The sequence below is a fragment of the Erinaceus europaeus genome, chromosome 9, assembly GCF_950295315.1.
Source record: "Erinaceus europaeus chromosome 9, mEriEur2.1, whole genome shotgun sequence".
Lineage (NCBI taxonomy): Eukaryota > Metazoa > Chordata > Mammalia > Eulipotyphla > Erinaceidae > Erinaceus > Erinaceus europaeus.
The window spans coordinates 101,920,930-101,944,008 of NC_080170.1; the positions used below are offsets into that span (position 1 = coordinate 101,920,930).

General features: G+C 42.5%; 1 protein-coding gene across 1 annotated transcript in view; it reads left to right on the forward strand.

The window, feature by feature from the left end:
* The first annotated feature begins 19,084 nt into the window (after positions 1-19,084).
* The window catches only part of NRROS (negative regulator of reactive oxygen species), a 33,072-nt gene continuing 29,077 nt past the window's right edge, over positions 19,085-23,079 (forward strand). Inside the window, exon 1 of the mRNA XM_007517437.3 lies at positions 19,085-19,515. The gene's annotated coding sequence lies outside the window, so the exon portion shown is untranslated. The remainder of the gene's footprint in view (positions 19,516-23,079) is intronic.

Below are 23,079 nucleotides of genomic sequence, written 5' to 3' on the forward strand. Positions count from 1 at the left end.
TTTAAAGAAGCAAAATATAACAACAAAAAGAAAGAAAAGAAAAAGATGGCCAACTGCAGCAAACAGAAGTAGTTTACATAGAGAGCCACAGAAGGAATTAACAAACTCACAAAATGTGTATAAGCTCACAAGGGGGGAGTAGGTTGGTCTGATGGAGCTTCCCCAAGTTCCCAAAGTATAATTTTTTGCAGGTCTTTGCTGCAGCGGTGGGTGACAGGTCTAGGCTGAGGAGATGGCTACCAATTAGCCTGCCAAGTTACTTCAGGACTAGTTTAGTTCCATTCAAGCAAGGTCACAGGCATCCACCCCGTGTCCTACGTTCTAACCTAGCAGAGTAGTTTGCAGGCAGACTGACCCGTGAGAGTGCCTGCTCTGGATCTATCAGGCAGATCCAGGATACGTAACAAAAGATGCACTCTCTGAGAAGTTCAGTCCTGGAATCTGTCCAGAAAGGTTTTCCTCTTTAGGGGGTTATTTGTCTCTGTGACTGCTCTTGTTTCCCAAATAAGCAGCCTCTGGGCTTGGGGTGGGGTGCTCGGATGGGGGGTGCGGTGGGAAACTCACCACTCCATTCACCTTTGTCCTTTTTAGCACCCTTTTTGCCAGTTCATAATTGGGTTATAATTTTCCACCATGGTTTCTCCTTGTCCCCTCCTCTGTAGTTCTCTCCTGCTGCCCTGGAGTCCCGCTTCCACTCAAAGATTCCAGTATCTGAAGAGATTTCTTGAGGAGAGTCAGCCTATTGTCTTCATGCAGCCATCTTGACTCCACTTCAATGGCCAGGGGCTTGGACTGGAATCCTCACACATGGTAAATTGTGTGTTCTATTGAGTGAACTATCTCCCACCTTTCTTTTCATTTCTTCTTAAAGAACTGGGACGTCACATGTTGATGATTTCACCACTCTGGGCCACTTTTTCATTCAGATAGAGAGACAGAAAGGGGCCAGATGGCAGTGCATCTGGTTAAGCATGCACACACTAACTATAGTGCATAAGGATCCAGGTTCAAGCCCCTGGTCCTCACTTGCAGGGGGAATACTTCCCAAGTGGTGAAGCAGGGCTGTAGATGTCTCTCTGTCCCCCTCCCTCCCTATTTCCCCCTTTCTTCTCAACTTCTCTCTGTGTCTACAGAGAGTAATAATTAAATAAAAATATTTTTTTAAAAGAGGCAGAGAAAGGGAGGGCACCGTAGTAGTCTTTCCTCCTGTGCTAAAGCACCTACCATGTGGTACAGAGGGCATTGCAAGACAAGACACATGCCCTACCTGGTAAGCTCTCACCCCTTATATATATTTTGTTTGTTTGTTTGATTTGCTTTGCTAATCTGGTTATCTTTTATTTCTGTCATGTGCCATGTCACAAGAGTGATCTCCACTTCAGAGATGGTCACCTCTTATCTTTTATTCTCCCTTTTCTCCTCTCATTTTTTCTTCCTACAAGATAATAAAAGCACTGGACAGAGCCTAGGCAGAGCTCAGAGAGATTTACCTCTGCAGTAAACAGCTATAATCTCCCTAACCAGACTTACATAATTCTGGTCCAGTCCCTCCTGGGCTGTCATTGTTTTGAGCATAAAGCTCTTGATGTCTCTTGACATAATATGGTAACTCCAGGCCACTGGCTGTGATGAGGCAGCAGGCAAAGAGGTTCTGGTTTGATGGAATTGGAGAAGGGTCTGTCCCCATGCAACTTTAGTGGGTCTTTTTATTTATTTATTTATTTTTCTTTCTTTCTTTCTTTCTTTTTTTGATGGAGAGAGAGAGAGGAGGGGGGAGAGGGTGAAGGAGAAGGGGAAGGGGAAGAAGAAGGAGGAGGAGGTGGGGGAGAAGAGAAGGGGGAAGAAAGAGAGGAGGGGGAGAGAGAGGAGAGGAGGAGGAGGTGAGGAAGGCAGGCAGAAGGAAGGAAAGCACTTACTTGGTTTGACCTTCAAGATCCACTTTCCACCCCTGTCCTTCCTGTTCCCTGCCACTTGCTGAGAACAATTGGTCTATATTGATGAAATCACCTATTCTTATCTCCTTTGACTTTTGAGTGCAATCCCTAGTTGGAAACATTAACAAAATATTAAAGATAGAAAGGGGAGTGAAAGTAGGTTGTATGTTCTTCTGGTGGTGGTGGTGGTTGATGATGAAAATGCTTGGGGGAAGGCTGCTTCTCTTGCTCAAAGACCTTCACCATGTCTCCCCTATACCATGTCAGTTCTAGACCTTTTTCACCTCTGGGTTTTCTCATCATTGTTGCCTCCCCTCAGTGCTAGAAACACTCAACACCCTATGATAAGTCCTGGGCTTCCGCATAACTGTGACTACATCTTTAATGGTCCCCATAGCCAAACCTCAAATTTCCTGATCTGCACATGCCAAGTCTTTTGTTTCTGGGATCTTGTCTGATACACACAATATGCCTACAGTAGGAAAATTACATTTTGTTAGTGCTGCTGAGCCCTGAGAGTGGTGTAAGCAAAGTAAAAAAAAAAAACTCTAAAGGAGGGAAACAGAAGTGGCCAATTATCAGGCTGCACCATGGAGAAGAGAGAGAGGAGGTCCAGAGCAAGTGGGGTACACACATCTTTATTATTGGATCAGGAGGGGGGTGGCTAAGGCCAGAGCAAGCGCCGCACGCATGCACGAGAGAGAGAGAGAGAGAGAGAGAGAGAGAGAGAGCTGAGAGCTAGAGGGGGGAGGAAGTGGGAGGGCTTTTATTGGGCAACAACCAGGGGTGATGTGTCGGGACAGGATTGGTTGAAAAGGGCACTGCGAGAATATCGCAGGAAGTGGTAAAACCTGGGGGCATAGACTACATCTGAATAATTCCTCAACATCATCTCCTCCTTTTCCTTTATATCTAAATGGACACAGTAAGGAAATATGTAATGGAGCAGGCTTAAATGTTTTTAAGGAATGCCGTGCTCAGATGGGAAGGTGTAGGACGTTTCTGTGGAGGAGGGAAGGCTTAAATGCCTCACCCTCCCCCCATGCTAGAAAATGCCCGACGAGGCAAGTAACGCCCCCCCAGAGGCAAAAAATGGCCCCCTCAGGCCTTCCCTTGGCAGCACACTGGTTCTTCTTGCTCGCTTACATGTTCCTCCATGTTTATGCCAGTTTCTTTTTTGAAAATGCCTGTACGATATAGGTTTCTGTTCACCCCACACCCCTGATACTATGGTCATTTAATTAAAAAGAAAAGGGGGAATTGTTGTATGCTTCACGTTGGTTTTGGTCTCACCCGCCCCCACCTCTGGGAGATTGTGATTTGGCTCCTGCTAGTTTCGCACGCATCCTTCTCCCCGCCCCCTGTCCCCTATGGACTTCCAGGGTCCCCGTGGCAGCTGCCGGGGGGAGAAAAATGGAGAAGCACATGGTGTGGTGATTTACCCGCTCATGAATAAAGATTAAACTGCATTCTCTGCACAGCCGTGTGTCCACGAGTCTCTGTCTACTGCCGCGAAGCTAGCCCGGCCTACTGGAGCCCCGAACTTTAACGACAGCCAGGGGCTAGAAGTGAGCATCAGAATAGTCTTGTGGAGGAAGAACTAAAAAATCTAATGCCCATACATAGGACCTTTAAACGGATAACTTTGGGATTAGATTACAGGGTAGAATATCAGTATTGAGAGTCTATCCATGGAAGCTTCTAGATCCTGCCCTCCTCTCTGAAGCAGCTGAGGCTTCAGGTAGGCTTCCAGCATGGCAGAAAAATGGCCACAGTGCTTCTAGATTTCACATATTCAGTCCACAGTAGTCAAAGAGAGAAAAGGGAAGAGCTATCCCAGAAGCCCTCATTGAAAGTCTTCCAAACTCACTGGCTTGGCTTTAAGTAATGTTCTATATCCCTGCAGTAATAACAGTCTACTGGAGATGGAATTTTGCAAATGAGACCTACACTGTGGTTCTTACTTTAGCCAGAATTGGAGTTAGTTCCTCAGGGCTGGAGATCTGATTAATGAACAAAAGCTAGAGTGGTTATACCAGGAACAAGGAAATGGACACTGGTGGGGATGTAGTACAGGGAAGGAAACAGAACCACAAAGTCACTTCACATGGCAGAAACTTCAGTAAAATTTGATACAGATCTGGCACAGATAAAGAAACCAAGCAAACAAGAATATAAAACTTAATTTAAAATTTTTAATGAAAAAATATTTGTTCTTAGCGAGTAGTTCAGTTGAATCAGAAGAAAGGTGGACAAAAATGCCAGCACTCCAGATGCATGTCATATAAAGGAATTAGTGTGGCTCAGGGCTGTTCATGTCCCCCCCCAAAGTCCTGATGAAAATTAATCAATGGTGATATTTGTTATTGTTGTGTTAGAGTCTCTTTGCATAGCCATTATGCTATCTACTCTCCTGCCAATTCATTTTTATTTTGTTATCGCTCTTTTACCACAGTACTGCTCTACTCCGGCTTATAGTGGTATTGGAGACTTAACCTGGGATCATACAGCCTCCTCAGCTATGAAAGTCTTTTTTATTTCTTAATTATTTTATTAAATAGTGGTTTACAAGACAGTAGTTGCCACACAAGTACAATTTCTCATCTTCCTATGATTGGTATCTGCATACTACTTCCACCATTGACTTAAGACCTTCTCCACCATCATGTACTGGGTCCCAAACACCTTCTTTAATCCCTCTAGTGCTCTCCCTCCTCCCAGAATCCTTCACTTTGATGCAACTCACCACATCCAGTTCAAGTTTCAGCCTGTGTTTTCCCTTTCTTTCCTCATTTCTTAAGTTCCACATATAAGCAAGATCATCTAGTATAGCCTGAAAGTCTTTTGCATAACCACTATAATATTTCCCCTAGCCCAATATAATTCATTTGAAATGTTTATATTAAAGCTCTTCTTGGGCGCAAAACAGCAGAGATCAAAATATTCTCTAATCCCCTACACTGACTCCTAGTACCATTGTATTTTTGAGGTGTCCATAAATAGTTAATAATCAAACTTATTAATAATCCATTTTGGTCTGTGGACACACAATAAGCACAAGGGATTGTAGTATAAAGAAGTGAACTTCCTCATGGTTTTGAAAATTGTAGTAAGTGCCTGCTCCCAGAAGTCCTGTCCCTTAGACAATGTCTCAAGGGTAAATCATTTACAAATTTTCCCCACACTCTGGAAAATAACTTGTTCTGGTCAAATTCCTAGAATTCATCGAGATACTGGGGTTATCTTGCAATTTTTCTGTCACTGTGGGTTAACTTATCACTGAGCCTTAGAGTTCTAAGAACATTCTCTTTGACGGAGAAAACAAAAGCAGAAAACAAATTGAGGAGTTCTGCTTTCTCTTTGTACCCACCAACATGACAGCATTGACCACAAACAACGTATCCCTTTTTTGCTTTGAATATTACTTTATGAAACCCTTTATAGGCCTTGATTCATGGGAGGCTTTCACTTTCTTAAGCTTACTTTGGTTAGCATCCATTCCATCCAATGTCCATTAGTGGCTAGATGACCCTCTCTCTGTCCATTTGAGGCATATAAGCAGACAGATCTGTAATTTCAGGATTCCCTTAAGCCTCTAACCCTTTTTCATTGACTTGAGATGAATGATTGTAAAAGTTTTTAAATTCCTGAGCATCTTTTAAAAGTCTCAAGCTACAACATGTACTTTTTAAAAATTTATTTCCCTTTTGTTGCCATTATTGTTTTTTATCGTTGTTGTAGTTATTATTGTTGTTATTGATGTTGTTGTTGTTAGATAGAACAGAGAGAAATGGAGAGAAGAGGGAGTCGGGCTGTAGCTCAGTGGGTTAAGTGCAGGTGGCACAAAGCACAAGGACTGGCATAAGGATCCCGGTTCGAGCCCTGGCTCCCCACCTGCAGGGGAGTCGCTTCACAGGCGGTGAAGCATGTCTGCAGGTGTCTATCTTTCTCTCCCCCTCTCTGTCTTCCCCTCCTCTCCCCATTTCTCTCTGTCCTATCCAACAACAACGACATCAATAACTACAACAATAAAACAACAAGGGCAACAAAAGGGAATAAATAAATAAATATAAAATAAAATAAAAAATAAAAAAAAAGAAATGGAGAGAAGAGGGAGAGAAATGGAGAGAGGAGGGGAAGACAGAGAAGGGGAGAGAAAGATAGACACCTGCAGACCTGCTTCACCACCTGTGAAGCAACTTCCCTGCAGATGGGGAGCTGGGGGCTCGAATTGGGATCCTTACGCGATATAGCATGTACTTTTAATTGTTAAAATTCAGAGAATACACCTAACTGTACCCTGACATTTCTCTATCACAAGTTCCAAGAAGACATAGTTACTTTCTCCCAAGGTGCCTGCCACTCCCATCCTGCAAACCAATCCCTCCCTCCTTTGGTCCAAATTTAGGCTCAAGAGTGGCAGTTCCCCTTACTACTTCCTTTACTCCAGGGGATGAGATTGTCAGCACGAAACAACCACAGCTACTATGCTCTTAGTAAATGCAAACACTTTCCCTATAAGGAAACTGAGATCCACACACACAAAAATCTTTGCTCAAGTTCATCGACCCAGCGGGTAGTAGAGCTTGGATGTTAGAGCCAAGGCCAAATTCTGTCCCAGTTGAAAGAGCTTGTTGCACTGTCTGGCTTTAGATGGGTGGAGTTCCAGCAACCTCAGATGTCAGGATCTCCCAGCAGCATCTCCCTGTCTGGAAGATCTCTTTTGTGATCTGAAGATCTTGCGGTTCATTTCTTGCATCTGGTGCTGATGATTCCTACAGCAACATCCTTTCTGGATCTCTCCTTCTACCCCCAGATTTTTCTTTTTTATTAGGTAGGATGGAGAGAAATTGAGAAGGGAGGGGGAGATAAAAAGGAGAAAGAGAGAGAGATCTGTAAACCTGTTTTACTGCTTGTGCAGCTTCCCCCACCTGCAGGTGGGAAGCAAGGGAGCTCAGTCCTGAGTCCTTGTGCATGGTAACATGTGCTCTCAACTGGGTGTGCCACCACCCAGTCCTCTGCCCAGCTTTCTATCCTCATGAATTACAAACTGACATCTTGTGACTCCTAGCAAGGTAACTTTGGTTATCTCCCAGGCTATCTTCATCCTCTCCCCTAACAAGTCATGAGGGGCATTTCATTCATTCTTTTTATTTCTTTATTTTTAGTTTTGTTCTCATTTAAGTTTTTTTTACTTGAGCTCTTGGGTTCTGTCTTTATTTGTTCATTTATTTATTCATTCTTAATTTTATTAGTGATTTAATATTGATTTACAAAATTATGAGATAACGGGTATAATTTCACATGGTACCCACCACCAGAGTTCTGTGTCCCCATTTCCTCCATTGGAATCTGCAGTAGTTCTCCCAAGGTGACAGATATAGGTCAACTATTATTTTCATAACTATCTGTCTATCTTTATATATTTGCCTTTTTTTTCCTATGGCCCCGCCTTCATTTCTAAGTCACACCTACACCTATTACTGCTTCTGATGTCCTTTCTTTTTTTCCCCTTCACTCTTCAGATCCTGATATAATTGGGCTTCAGAGTCCTCTAGTCATCTCCCCCTAACATCTCTCCCCCACTGGGGATATGGATCAAAATTATTTTGGGGGTACAGAAGATGGGAGTTCTGGTTTCTGTAATTGCTTCTCCATTGAACATGAGCATTGGCAGGTCAATCCATATTCCCAACCTGTTTCTATCTTTCCCTAGGGGACTGGGCTCTGAAGCAGTGAGGTTCCAAGACACATTGGTGAGGTTGTGTGCCCACAGAAGTCAGGATGGAATCATGATAGCATCTGCAAGTTGGTGGCTGAAAAGTAACAAGATACAAAGAGGGACAAAATGATTAATGAACAGGAAACAAAAAGTAGAAGTAGAGCAGATGAGAATAGGGATCTTAGAGTAGAAAGAAGCTAGGAAGTTCATTCTAGGAATGTTCCTAGGGGCCCACAACTATCATAGTTTTGCTTGAGTTTGACAGCTAACATGGGGTTGGACAAAAATATTGTCTGAAAAGATGGTATCAGAGTAGAAAGTTGGACTAGGGCAGAGAGTAGCTCCCATTCTTGAAAAAAAATCTATGAAAGCAATTAACTGTTTACTTCATCCACCTGATCCAGGGCCTATATATTTATATCTATTACTATATCTATATTTGTATTTATATCTATATTATTTATATTTAGCTCAAGAGCCTGTGTAACCTCTGTCTCCCTATTGATCTGTCACAGTTCATGACCACAGCTGTGAACATTGAAGGCTGCACTCATTTCAGACTAGTCTTCCTCAAGTGGCAGAGCAGGATGACCCAGCCTCCCTTCAGAGACTAAGGGCAATTCCCACCATTGTAGCTTTATGGTGAGGGCAATGGACCAAAATTCTTTATGGGATGCAGAAGGTGGGAGTTCAACCATCTGTAATTATATGGACATTGACCAGGTGATCAATCCATATGCCTAGCCTCTCTCTCTTTCCTTAGTGAGGTAGGGCGCTGGAGAGGTGATATTCTGGGACACGCTGGTGGGGTTGTCTAGTGGAGGGTTATTTTTTAAATGCCTTTGCTTCTTCCTGCCAGTAGACCATCTTTCACCCTGACAGGCATGGCTTGAAAAAAGGTAGCACATCTCTGAGGAGCTTTTAAGGTAAGTACTGGGTTCCCATGTACATGGTTCATCCTTATGGAACCTCCTCTAGACAGTTGTGCTCTTGTTTTTCTTCTTCTAAAGTTAGATAAGTTATGGGATTTCCATAACTTTTTGACTTCTTGAGTAATCTTGCTTCAGTTAACCTGTTGCCCAAGCTTGCTTTCTGTTCCATAGTCATTGGGAGTATATCTGACTTAACCCCAAGTTAATGAAAGGCATCATAATAACAAGAATAAATAACATGTAGTGAGCTCTTGCTTTATATCAAACTCTTTTTTAGAACTCTCAGGATTCAATTGTCTAATTTTTCACAATTACATCAAGTAGGCAGTGTTATTATCAATGTTTCTTACTAATGAGGATATCAATGCATGGAAAGGCCACACAATTATTCAGGAGTTCATTTATTTTTTTATCTTTTTAAATTTTTTTATTATCCTTATTAATTAAATTGAAATAGCCAGAAATGAAGAGTGAAGGGGTAATAGAGAGGGATAGAGATATATAGAGAGACACCTGCAACAAGGCTTCACCACTCGCAAACTTTCCCCCTGCAGGTGGGGACCAGGGATTTGAACCTGGGTCCTTGCACATTGTAACATGTGCACTCAACCAGGTGTGCCACCAACTGGCCCCCAGGAGCTCATTTCTAGTGATAATTACCCAGTTCTCACCTAAAATAGCACAAAGCTTATGTGAATCAGTTTCCTTCTCCCATTCTTCTGTCCTTTCTCCTCCTCCTTCCCTTTCTGTGTTTCTTTCTTTCATTTATTTATCTCCACTGAGGTTTCACTATTCCTGAATGACATTTTCAGAGAGATCAAGAGATTGAAACACACAGATTGAGAGAGGGTCTTCATAGCACTTAAGCTCCCCCCCCACCCCCCATTGCAGTGGAGGCCAGACTCAGACCTGAATCGTGTACATGACATAGCAGGCATTCTCCCAAGTGAACTATCTTGCCAGACCTGAATCTGTCTCTGTTACATTCTGTTAATTATTTTCAGGCTTCATACAACTGAAGGGATCCTAGGGTTAGAATCATTTCATTGAAATTACCTTAAATTAAGTAGTAGCAAATTTAACCTGTACTACTATAAAATTAGAAAGCATTGTTTTCTTATTTCTTATTTTCTCCAGTTATTACATCTGTCATAACTGCAAATAAAAATGAAACACAGGGTCAGGTGGTGGTGCATCTGGTTGAGCACACACGTTATAATGCACAAGGATCCCGGTTCAAGACCCCAGTCCCCACCTGCAGGGGAATAGTTTTGCGAGTGGTAAAACAGTGCTGCAAGTGTCTCTGGCTCTCTTCCTTTCTTCTTCCCCCTCCCCTCTCAATTTCTGACTATCTCTGTACAAAAAATAAATAAAGATAAGTAAAAAAAAAAGAAGAAGAAGAAAGGACGGCAAATAGCATTTAAAAAAAATGAAATACAGTATCTAGGAAACAAAATGTTTCACATAGATGTACTTTCCAACTACTGGAAAGTGTCAGTTTAAACACTATTCACTGTTATTATGATTTTTTTAAAATTCTTAAATCATAAATTTCCCTTAGTTATACAAGATGCTAAATCAGCTAATTCTGGATTTTATAGTTTTAATTTATATTTTACATAAAAACTTTATTTAGATATAACTTACATATTGAACACATTGTATATCATTCAATGTGTGTATAAAGGATAGTCACAGGGTTATACGATCATGACCATAATTAATTTTAGAATAATTTCATCCCTTCAAAAGCAAACTCCATACAAAGTAGTAGTCTCCAATTTTCCTGCAGATCTAGGTAACTACTAATTCTTCTGTTGCTAAAGGTTTGGTTTTTTTCTAGACTTTATACATAAGCATAATAGTATAGCATGTAGTATTTTGTGACTGGATTCTCTCACTTAGCATAATGTTTTTTTCAATTTCTTCTGTGTCGTGACATATATTTATTGTTTTTTATGGTAATAATATTCCCTAATGTGGTTAATCCATTCACCTCTCAATAGCCATTTGAATCCTTTCTGATTTTGGCTATCACAATCATGCTGCTATGAATCTTTTTTGTATAGACTTTTGTGGGGACATGTATTTCCCATTTTTGGTAATACCTAGGGATAGAATGGCAAGGTCATATGATAGCTCCATGTTTGACCTCTTCAGGAAATTCCAGACTGTTTTACATTGCCACCTGTTGTGTGCTAGAGTCCTAATTTCTCCCCATCATTGTCAGTATTTGAGTTATCTGTGTGTTTTATTTTAACCATCTTTGTGGGCGTGAGAAGTGGTACTAGTTGTGGTTTTGAGTTGCATTTCCCTAGTGACAAATTATGGTGAGCATCTTTTCATGAGCATATTAGGATTTATATATCTCATACATCTTCTGAAGAAATATGTGCTCACATCCTTTGTTCATTTTTAAATTGGGTTATATGTCTTCTTATTGAGCTATAAGAATTTTAAATATAATTTAGTCTGTTCTCATTATGAACATAATGGCTGAGGTTTACTCTGACACAAAGGGGCTCTCTTGAGTTACAGACCTGTGTGTGCATGGCTGTCTCTTATATATTAAAAAAAAAAAAAAAAACAGCATTGGACAAGAAAGGAGATAACTGAGTGAGTAGGATGGATGTGTGAGAACCAAGTTTTTATGTCTGACACCACGTCAGAGCACCAAGGACAGAAACAAGAGAAACTCCATGAATGGTGGAGCTGTGTTTTGTTCTCTCTCCCCTCTACCTCTTTCACACATAAAAATATTAAGTAAAAAATTGAGTCAGGGAGGTCTGTGGAAAACAGAATGTATAATGGGAGGCCCTGAATTTGATCCCCAGTACTGCATGGGGAAAAAAAAATACAGATGAGGTCCGGGTGGTGGCACACTTGGTTGAGAACACACATTACAGTGCTCAAGGACCTAGGTTCAAGTCTCCAGTCCCCACCTGCAGCAGTGAAGCAGTACTGCAGGTATCTCTCTATCTCTCTCAATTTTTTCAATCCCCCTTCCCTCTCAATTTTTCTCCATCTCTATCCAAAATAAGTAAATAATATTTAAAATGTTTTTTAAACACTGATGTTGTCAAAAGGAATTAAAAAAAAAACAATTATAAGTGGATGCCCATGCATATATGCAGATATTCTCCCTGCTGCCACCTTTGTTCTTAGAGCTCTAAATATTTACTATTATCCAATGTAGAGGCCGAGAGTGATTGATTTTACCCCATGAATGACGTACCGAAACTATGAGACAACTTTCTGGTGTTTGGGGCATAGTTACCAGGAATCAGATTTCTGGGAGAATTAGGCTTTTTCCTTAAGTACAGACAGTAAATTGAAGAGGGTAGGTTTAATTAGGCAGGTGTGAGGGAGGAGAGCATCTAGTGAAATCCCCAAGAAGGCAGTGATGACAATCTGGGAGAGAAGATTTCTGTAGATGTGAATTTTCAAGTTGTGTATGGAAAACACATCCGTGGTGTAATTGATCTTGGTGACCACGATGAGAAGCCATGAAGAAGAAGACTCCATCAGAGGGTTGAAGGGTCTGTATTCATTTGATCTCACTGCTGGGCTGATAATAATTAGTTCTGACAGGTCACTCTTATTTTGGTTTGCTAGTGTGAAGAAGAAGAAGAGAAAAAGTCTCCTTGTTTCTGCCTTACCAGTCTCCCCTCCTTGGTCGACCCCACCCTACCCCTAGCTTGTGGCTAAACTGTCCAACTGCCAACTAAAACCCACATTTACCGGCATGCCTAGCACCACTCAGAAGCCCCAGTCTCCACCATTCATTCTACTCCCCTACTAAAAGCAACTCTAGCAAATCACCTTCCAGATACAGGGCACTCACCACACAGCGCCTCTTGCTTTCAGGGGGCCTCTCCCCTCTCTCTCACCTGACTGTGGCTGAACCTGCCACCACTTGATAGCAAACCACACTTGACACAGAAACAGGAAGGAGAAGGGGGCCCACTGCCCCAGGCCTCCACAAAATGAACAAGGTTGTGTTTCTTTTCCACCCACAGCAGGCTGCCTCTGAGCCTCTGCCTTTCTCTCCCAAGGTCTTAAGAGTCACCTCAGAGGTTCCTCTGGCAGTCTTCTTCCTGACACACAGTTTCTGAAGACTGGTGAGGGTGAAATCAGTTTGGGAGCTTTTGACCTGTGCTTTGTGTCTGTTTGCACCTTGCCTCATTGCCCAGGTCCTTCTGGTTTGTCACCAACACTTCCGCCTCTCCCTCCCCCAACCTCTAAGGAAACTTCTTGTCCTATAGCTGACTTCCAGACTTGCACCCCTCCTAGTTCTGTGGAAGCCAACTACCTTTTTTTTCCTCCTCCCTGAGCAGCCATAACATTGTCTCATGGTTTTGTCTTTCACTCTGTTTCCCTTCCAGATGCCACAGCCATTGAGAAATATGCTTAAATTGTGGGACAAACCAGCCTTCAAATCCTGTTATGAGTCTGCAATTCTAAAACCCAGAGAGTTTTTTTTTGGGGGGGATGCCTGTTTTGTCAACTTTGTTTTTTTCCCACTTAATGTGAATTTTCTTTCTTGATTTTATAAGCTAATGTGAATCTTTGTATCTGTTAAAAAAAAAAAAATACTTACTTGGAGAATGTGGTTCTAGAAGCCATAGAAGGAACTGAGAAATGTATGACATGGGCATTCTGCTACATTTATAAACCATGAAAAATTATGATTTTTAAAAAATTCTTCTACCCCCAAATATTAAGATAAAGGCTTTAGAATCTAAATACTACAATGCCACACACACAAAGGGAATGAATATATACATATTGGGCTGTCAGAAAAAAAAACATGAGTTACTTTTCTGTTTTTCAAAGCAACAAATGCACCATGACTTTTCCAACAACCAATATATCCATTCTAGGTAAATGACACAGGAATAATTATCTACATAACAGAAAAATAAGAAGTTTATGAAAAGCATATCTATGAAATTGAAGGATATAGGAAAACAATTCCAGTTCATAATTATAAATTATGTATGTAAACTGAGGAGAGCAAGGGAACTCTCATTTCTAAAATAGCACCTCCACCCCAATCTCTTTTTCTTCTTACTTGACTTTCCCTTTATAGTGTGTTATCTATTTATCCTACTGCCTGACCTTGTGTATTTATTCGCTAATTGCCTGTCTTCCCAACTAAATTACATGCTCCTGAGGGAAAGGATTTTACTGAGTGCGGTGTTCCAGAGTCTAGAACAGAGTCTGACACTAATTGGGCAAGTAGAAGTTTGTGTCAATAAATGACTTTAGTGACTTTCTGTAGCGTTAGGATCAGAAGCCAGCTGTATAGAAAGGGAGGTATAGAAAGGGAGAATGAGATCACCTGCTATTTCAAGAAGTAAGGGCATAAAGGGAAGAATCCGTATGTGGCCTTCTTCAAAATGTGAAGTGCTATGTCTTTACTTTCACAGAACAAATCAGAGAGTGTGGTAAGTAGAGACAGGATCAAATCCAGAAGTGGGGTTGAATCTTGGCAAAATGAGAAGCCCTCTGTGGGACAGAAGTCAAAGCAAGGTGGTGGAGAGAGGGACACAAAGACCTGACAGGATTGCTGGTCTTGTCATCCCTCCTTACAAAGACTCAACTGTGAAACAGCAGGCAGTATGGGGAGACCCTCATGAGCATTTACAGAATGACAACTAGGCACCTGACAAAGGAAAAAGCAAATCTTGACATAGGTCCACAATCACAGCTGCTTTCTGCGCAGGTGTAGGTCAATAACTGTGCAGAAGGCACTGATGGTTTCCATCTACAGAAGAAAAAAACAAGCTCCAACAAGGGCAACAAAAGGGAATAAATAAATAAATAAGTAAATAAGAAAGAAAAAAAAAGAGAAAAAAACAGGCTCAGAGTGACTGTGTCTCACCCCAAAGCACACTGTAGAAGAATATGTCAGTACCAACTTGATTTTAGTAACAGTTACTGCCCTTGAAACCCTCCCCTTGAAAGGGGGGAGGGTTCAGGCTGGCCAGGTCACTTACATGGACAATGTACTTGCATCGTCATGAGCATGGCTAAGGTTCAAGCCCAGCCCCCACCACACCAAAGGAAGCTTTGATGCAATAGTGTCTTTCTGTCTCTCTCTATCCCTGTGTCTGTCTTTCTATCTGAAAATGTTGGCCTGGAGTGGCGAAGTCCCAGTGACAACCATAAAAGGTTGCCATAAAAGGGGTGAGAGTTCTAATTACAAAAGTTTAACGGGAATCAGGCGGTAGTGCAGCGGGTTAAGCACATGCCACAAAGTGCAAGGATCCATGTAAGGATCCCTGTTCGAGGCCCCGGCTCCCCACCTACAGGGGAGTCACTTCACAGGCAGTGAAGCAGGTCTGCAGGTGTCTTTCTCTCCCCCTCTCTGACTTCCCCTCCTCTCTCCATTTCTCTCTGTCCTATCCAACAATGACGACATCAATAACAACAACAAATAATAAGGGCAACAAAAGGGAATAAATAAGTAAATAATTTTTTTAAGTTTAACAAAGAGCTGAAAGTGTAAATAAGAAGTAAATCAACTGAAGATACACAATAGAGAAACAAATCACTATAACTTTATGGTATATTACATTCCAAGCTTTTCCTATGCCTTTGTAAGATTTTTGTTGTTGCTGTTGTTCAAAATTGTGAACAAACTGTAGTCCTTGCCATCCAGGCCTCAGGGGAAAGACAAACTGCAACATCTGGATAACAACGCCCCATGAGCAACACTGGACACAGCCATGAACAATGTCCTGTAGAAATGCAGAGGTATCATTATCTCTCCCACAGTCTCTCCCCCTTGACATGGTCTTATCCTCATTCATCATCTTCCTTATCACTTCTTTAGCCTTCTGTCCAGTTCCATCTCTTGAGGAAACAGATCAGATGCCATCTCTTCCAGATAACTTTCCTTGAAGTGTCTGTTTGTTATGTTTTTCTCAACTCGTGACTCTTCCAGAACCTCACACCAACTTTTCGTCCATTCATCCCTGAAGTGGACCATGTTAGTTGTGTGTTGTCCTTATCCTCAATGTCCATTGCGAGCCACCCCCTGGTACTGACAGGATATTTCTGAAGGCATCATGTTATCTTTATGCAATGTGAGATATTTGATGATATAGTGATACTGTTAGTGCTTCCTGAGAGAAAGAGGCAGTATCCCCACAGAAGCCAGTTAGTGGAGGCAGTAAGGGTGGCCATGAAGGAGTTCTGTAAACTGCAAAGCTCCCTCCAGCCTGGGTAGCAAGGAGTAAGAGCTGACTTCAGGATCTGTGACCCACGCCTGCCCAGAGATGGTCAGAGAAGAGTAAACAAGCCAGGAAAGAGCTTTAACCATGCCACCAATCCCTCTTTCCCTCGTCCTCGGTCTTTGCAGTGACCCCTCAGTTCTTCCAGAACTGGCATCATGTGGGGTTGAGTGCTACCAGTGTGGGTGGTGGCCTCTCCTCTTTCCGTTTTTGATTTTTGGTTCTTAAAAACTACATTCCAAATGAGGGAAATGAAACTACTGAAGACTCTCCCCCAGCAGACAGCTGACTTGGGGCAACAGAATAATTCCCAGTTAAGGCCCCAAAGGAAATCCCCTCCCTATCATGTTCTGAGATCCAAAGGAGGGAGGGAAGCACTAGTTCATTGCTTGGGCACATTCAGTCTCCAAGGTGAAGGGCTAGGATAGAAGCCATGCCATGTCTGTAGCTAAGGACCGAGAACTCAAGGCTGATTAGAAAACACCATGGATGGGAGTGAAAAGACAAGATTTTAGACTAGGATGATGTACTAGTTTCAGAAGTAGATTCTACCTCTCCATTGCTATGTTACACTCTTCTCTCACAGACTAGGCCCCTTCCATGCTTTGCCCAAGACTTGGATATGCTTGGGTTTTTTTTTTTTTTTTTTGCCTCCAGGGTTATCAATGGGGTGCAGTGTCTGCACTATGAATGTACTGCTCCTGGAGGCTATTTTTTCCTTTTTGTTGCCCTTGTTGTTTATTGTTGTTGTTGTTATTATTATTGCTGTCGTTATCGTTGGATAGGACAGAGAGAAATTGAGAGAAGAGAGGAAGACAGAGAAGGGGAGAGAAAGATAGACACCTGCAGACTTGCTTCACCGCTTGTGAGACATTCCCCTTGCAGGTGGGAAGCTTGAGGCTCGAATTAGGATCTTACACCGGTCCTTGCACTTTGTAGCATGTGTGCTTAACCAACCGCACCACTGCCTGGCCCCCGGATATGCCTCTTTTTACCCCCTCTCTTGTAATTCTCTCCAGTCCAATCTTGAATAGTGTCTGGTTATTACCTGGAAAAGTATAGGAAGGAAGGACAGAAACCATGTCCCTTTAATTTCTTTCTTCCTTCCTTCCTTCCTTCCTTCCTTCCTTTCTTTCTTTTTTTCTTTCTTTCTTTCTCTTTTTGCCTCCAGGGTTATTGCTGGGGCTTGATGCCTGCACTTGATCCATTGCTCCTGGAGGCCATTTTTTCCCCTTTTCTTGCCCTTGTTGTTTATCACTGTTGTTATTATTATTAATGTTGTTGTTGTTGGATAGGACAGACAGAAATGGGAAGAGAAGATGGGAAGACAGAGAGGGAGAAAGAGAAAGACATCTGCAGACCCATTTCACCATTTGTGAAGCAACTCCCCCTGCAGGTAGGGAGCCGGAGGCTCAAACCAGGATCCTTGGAAAACTGTGAAGTACTACCAGTGACAAACTATTATAAAGCTTAGTTTAAGAAAGCAAGGAAAATACTCTCAGAAGACAATATCTATAGGATTATAGAGAAGGTAAATTTATCACTTGTTTTTTTCTTCTCCTACCTTCTTTGAGCAAAATTGACTGAGTCCCTTTCTGGGCTATATACTTAATGGAATAACACTTAACACACTCCCTCAAGACATCTATGGTTTAGTTGGGGAAATAAGATAGAAATCCTAAAACAAATAAAAAATAAAAAAGATAGAAATCCTAAAAGTTATATCACTATACAAGAGGTATCATGAGGCCAGTGGATATTGAGACATTTGGTGTTCTAAGAAAGGGGAACAGCCCTAGGTGGTGGGAGGGGGATGCTTTACAGAGGAGGAGGAGGACCTTAGCCCATGCCTTGGGGTGAGGAGAGTTGAGGTAGGAAGAGGGCGAGGCCATTCCAAGTACAGAACCCTCTGAAACAGACAGCACAGCAAGGGGAGCATTTCTTTTATGTTTAGGGCAATGGTGAGTAGGTAAGACTGGATGAAACCCACCTGCAGACCATGTGTTGAAGTAAAAAGCCTGAAATAAATTCTTTGTTTTGTGATAATGTGAACAAATATTTTAGAGAGCAGAAACAATTTGCTGAATGTCTGGAACAGAAAAAAAAAACCTTACTTCTATTCCCTTAGGATGTGAAGAATAATAATGCTACACAGAACCACAAACCAACAGGCCACAAGAGATACAAGCCAACCCTCTAGGACATTTCAATTCTCCAGATCTGATGGGAAAAAAGCAGAACTGAAGCTCTCTGATGAACTGAACAGTCCTTTATTCCTCTCTCATGGTTGCATTAATCACTCAGCACACAGCAGACACTGTAAATATATTGTTGATTTTATATTTATTTATTGCAACCATGGTTATCACTGGGGCTCAGTGTCTATACAACTATATCATTCCTGACAGTTTCTTTACCCTTTTTAAATTTTCTTTTTAAAGGTGAGAGGGTAAGAGAGAGAACTAGAGAAGAAAGGGGATAGAGAGGAGGGATGCCTGCTCCTCTGCTGGTGAAACATTCCGACTGCAAGTGTGGACTGGGGGCTTGAACCCAGGTTCTCCAGTGTGATAGCTGTATACTCAAACGGGTGAGCTATCACCCGACCCCCCGGTGTAAATATTTTATCTTTCTCCCTACATGACAAGCTCCTTGAGCATAGGAGCTATGAGATAATGCATATGAAGTGCTTAACAAGTACCTACTGGTGACTGTTCTTTGATGGTGAATGTTATTAATTCAGTTGTGGTTTGGAAATCTCAGCAACAGCAAGCAGGAGCTTTTGTAAAAAATGGGCATAAGGAGTCATCCACACAGTCAAGAAATTCGTGGCATTCTGACAAGCCACTGAAAAGCACTCTCCTCTCTCCCTTCTTCCCTTTCTCTCTTTCTCCTCTCATGATGCACTGGACATGTAAAAGGAGATTGCTAATAAAGATTAGCTGAGTGGAGGACTCTTCCAGAAGGTGGACTCTATCCCAACTGTGTACGGTATGTCAGAGGCCAGGCAATGGAGCACCCGGTTAAGCGATCACACACTACAGTGCTCAAGGACCCAGGTTCAAGCCCCTGGTCCCCACCTACTTGAATGGTGAAGCAGGGCTGCAAGTGTCTCTCTGTCTCCCTCCCTCTCTGTCTCCCCTTCCTCTCAGTTTCTCTGTTTCTATCCAACAATGAATAAAATAAAATAGAAATAGGATAGGAGAATAAAATAAAATAAAATAAAATAGGAGAGGAAAGGGAAGGGAAGGGGAGGGGAGGGGAGAGGCGGGGGAGGAGAGGAGAGGAGAGGAGAGGAGTGTCCTACCCATTCCCAAAGTCCACCACCCACCCCTTGCCCCAAGGACAAAAACTTGGAGAGGAGTTTCTGCATCAACAGACAAGGCCCCTTTCCTCAATGACTGAGCCCAACAAGTAGTCCATGCGCCCCGGTTTCCCCGCCCCCGCCCATCCCCCTTGACACCCACCAGCCACAGTTCCCTCTCGGATGCCTGCTCTCACTGAGTGCTGAGTCGCCAAGCAGCTCACTCTCCATGTGACTTCAGTTTCCGTCCGTTCCTTCCGCAAGTGCTAAAATAATCTGATGCCCCAGAGAGGAGGCAGCCCAGCCCCGCGTTTGGCTGCTGTCGAGGACACCGGAGCCCCTGGAGAGGATGCGCCCAGCCAAGCCGCCTGGGCCTGCGGGAGCCGTGAGTATCTCCTGCCGGGCCACCGCCCTAGCTGGGTGGGCGAGCCGGGCAGGGCGAGGTGGGCGAAGGTCAGCCTCAGGGGCCCACAGCCTGGGGCTCACTGGGAAGCCTATGCCTTGCTGCAGCCCAGCTCTGCCGCCCTGCTCAAGTGTTGGGTTTGAGGGGTGGGGGGTCGGGGAGTGGAGGGATGTGCAGCTTAGGGGGCAGGTGGAAGTACCTCCCTCTGGGGACACTTAGCACTGAAAAAGGTGGTGTAGTCAGAACAATGAGGCTTCAGATTTGAGTTTGACCCCTATCTCTGGTGGGGAGAATTTCAGAACTTAAGTCTGCAAAAATGAGACACTAGTACCTTCTCCTTGAATTGGGTGATCGGAAGGTAGGAAGGTAGTGAGACTCTTCTGGGAACTCTGGGTCTGCTGAAAGTTGGCTCTATCCCTACCCCCTCATCCCCCAAAGAGGACTGAGAATCACAATCACATAGACAACACATAGAGACTCATGAAGACCACAGGCTTAGCAACGTTCAGGGTGTTGGGGAGAACTGAGAAGATGACAAGCTAAGCCTACAGAGCTTCTGTGTTTGGGAGATGCACTAGGGTTTTATTACTTTCATTACTTAGACCCATGGCTAGTAGGTATCAGAGGGAAATTTAATCCTAGGGCTTTCTTGTCCCATCTTGAGTGTCCCTCTATAACCCTTTATGTGGGCTGGATTGTAGAAGGTTCAGCAGATATCATCATACTTGCAGGGGCTGACATTAAATAAGCAATCACTGACGCAGCTTGTGCTGCTTTCAGAATCCGGTGCCAGATCACCTCACCTCTGAGTGAAGTGAACACGTGTTCAGCCATGACTGGGACTCCAGGAAGCTAGGGAGAGACCTAGAAATGGGACCTCAGCATGGGGCTGGTCCAGGTGTTGTGCTTCCAGGGGGACAGAAAATTCCACTAGAAGTTGCTTTTGTGTTGAATGCAGCCTTTTAGGGTCTAGGTGGTAGAATAACATCCAGTGTTTGTAGAACTGATTTTCCAAGATCTCCTGTGCCTTTCTCCAACCGACCCTACTGCATAGATTGTTTCTATGTATATTGATGGTTTACTGGCTTTTATAGGCTTGGGATTTATTTTCTTCACACACTGGTAGAGTTGTATATGTATATCTTGAAATTCTTAGAGAGAATTTTGTAATCCTGGACATCCCCCTCCCCCCCCCCACAAAAAAACTACACCAACTCAATTCTTGCATTTATGTAAAGAAACAACCAAAAACCTATTTCACAAAAAGGGTGGTTTCATTCAATGAGTGCCCTCATGGGAACTTCATGAAAACTCATTTAAATTTGACCGTACATAGTCTAAACACCAAAGTTAAGAGCAGGGGTCTACCAAATAGCAGGCCCCCAAGATCTCTGTTATGGGTTCTCTCTCTCTTTTTTTCATTAACTCAATAAAGTTATTTTAATTCAGGAAAATTTGTTCACTTACCCAATACATATTTATGAGAAACCAATACATATGGGGCACTTTCTAGGTGCTTGTATTATTATGCTAGACTGTTTCTATTTTTACACTTACTTCTCTCTTAAGAATGTCCATCTCTGGTCTTGTGATTCCTTCAGAAGAATGACAATAAATTTAACCTGAGTTCTGACGGCAGTGTGCATTCACACTACCACGTCCAAATTAGACTCTTGCCTGAACAACTAGTTGGGTCACACTAAGATCCACATTACAACCACATAAGTGAAGAGAGGGTGGGATTTCAGGTATGACTGAAAAGCAGCTTTCTCTTTCTTCTCTATGAAATACTTAGAGGTGTTTATTCTCAATGATATTTTCTGATGTGCCTGCAAGCTAGTGACAAATATGTCTGCCTTTAGTTGAAATTCTGTACTCTACTCATTCTCCCAAGCAAGTCTTAACTTTATCGTTGAACAAATGTCATGTGCTCAGTACACACAGGGCTCTGGGCTAGATGAAGAGATTATCTTTGATACCTCAGAGAGGTGAGGAGAAGGGAAAGGGACATTGATATTTGGATCTTATTAAGCCTATAAACCTGAGGTCAATTTTTCCCCCCAACTCAACTTAGCATCAACAAAAACAGGGCATTAGTTGTTTCAAACAGTTGCAAAATTTATGGGAAATAATCAGGCCTGATTGAATCCAGGTACTCTGATATTGCCAGGAATCCATCTATCTCCACTCGTCAACTTTGTTTTCCTTCGTTATCAGATAGTTCCGGAGTTGATGGCAAAGATGGCTACCTGCAGTTCCATGCTTAATTACTGCCAATTTAGCATTTGATGCAGGAAGAGTAAAACTCTTCCCATCTAGTTCTAGCAATAATCCTTGATTTTATTCTCATGGGTTTGTTTTCTGTGATATCATAAGTCAGATACTGTGCTTAGAGAACTAGGATGTTCTGATGGACTCAATCTCATCTTCTTCAGAGCCAAGAATTAAGATCAGACCCAAACAAATATAATATCTTCAGAAGCAAAGGGGGTTCGTTGCCTGTTGCCTGATAATGTAAATATGCTTAGCACTACTGAAATACAGACTTTAAAAGGATTAGGATGGTGGCTGGTGTGATAGAACAATGGATAGAGCATTGAATTCTCAAGCATAAGGCCCTGAGCTTGACCCCAGGCATTATATGTGCCAAAGTGATGCTCTGATATCCCCCTTTTTTTCTCTCTCATAAATAAATAAGTGCATCTCTTAAGATGTTTTATTAAAAAATCATTAGAATGATAAATTTTGTTCTGTATTTTGCCACAATTGAATTTTTGAAATGTAAAAGTGGGGGAGAAAGAAAAAAAGGGTGGTGGTGGTTTCTTCAAAGGGGAATTGAAGAGTTGTTGCCAGAAGGAGAAATAAATAAGGGTAGGCCAAAACAACCCATTTCCAGAGCAAATGGAGTCAGGTGCTGAGACCTAGCCACATGTATCTTCTTACTTCAATGCATGAATGATTCAAGACTCACAACATAGAGAAAGAGGAAGTAGAGCCCTGAACCAGTTCTCACCATTGAGATGGGCATGAGATGTAGGACTGGTGCCAGTCTCTCTGTATAGTCACAAAGCTTTATGAGGACATGCAGACTCCCTATCTGGAGGTACAGCATAGAAGATCAATTCAGGTTCTGTGTCCCATGCCCCAAGCAATTTTCTATTGCTACCCTGAGGGTAGCAATAAACTGAGGGGTACTATTTGTTATACCACAGGAAAGTTTTAGAGAGTAAGAAAAAATAGAAAAGGATTGATTTCTCCTCAGGAAATATAGTTTTGGGGCTCTGTTTTATTGGTCTGTGTTTTTATTTTATTTATTTGTTTACCTTCATCCTGGTCCTTTTCAATAGAAAAGTAAGTAAGTGTCTACGGCAACCCTGCACCAGCAGATGCTCATTTTAGATAAACATTATGGCCTCCAGTTACCTCATGTTACTCCATCTTAGATGTCAGAATGGACACTGGCTCCTCCTGTCCCTCTTAGCTCTCCTGTCCTGGCCAGTCGAGAACCCTTAGTCTCTCCAGTCTTTCCAGTCTCCCCTTTCAGTG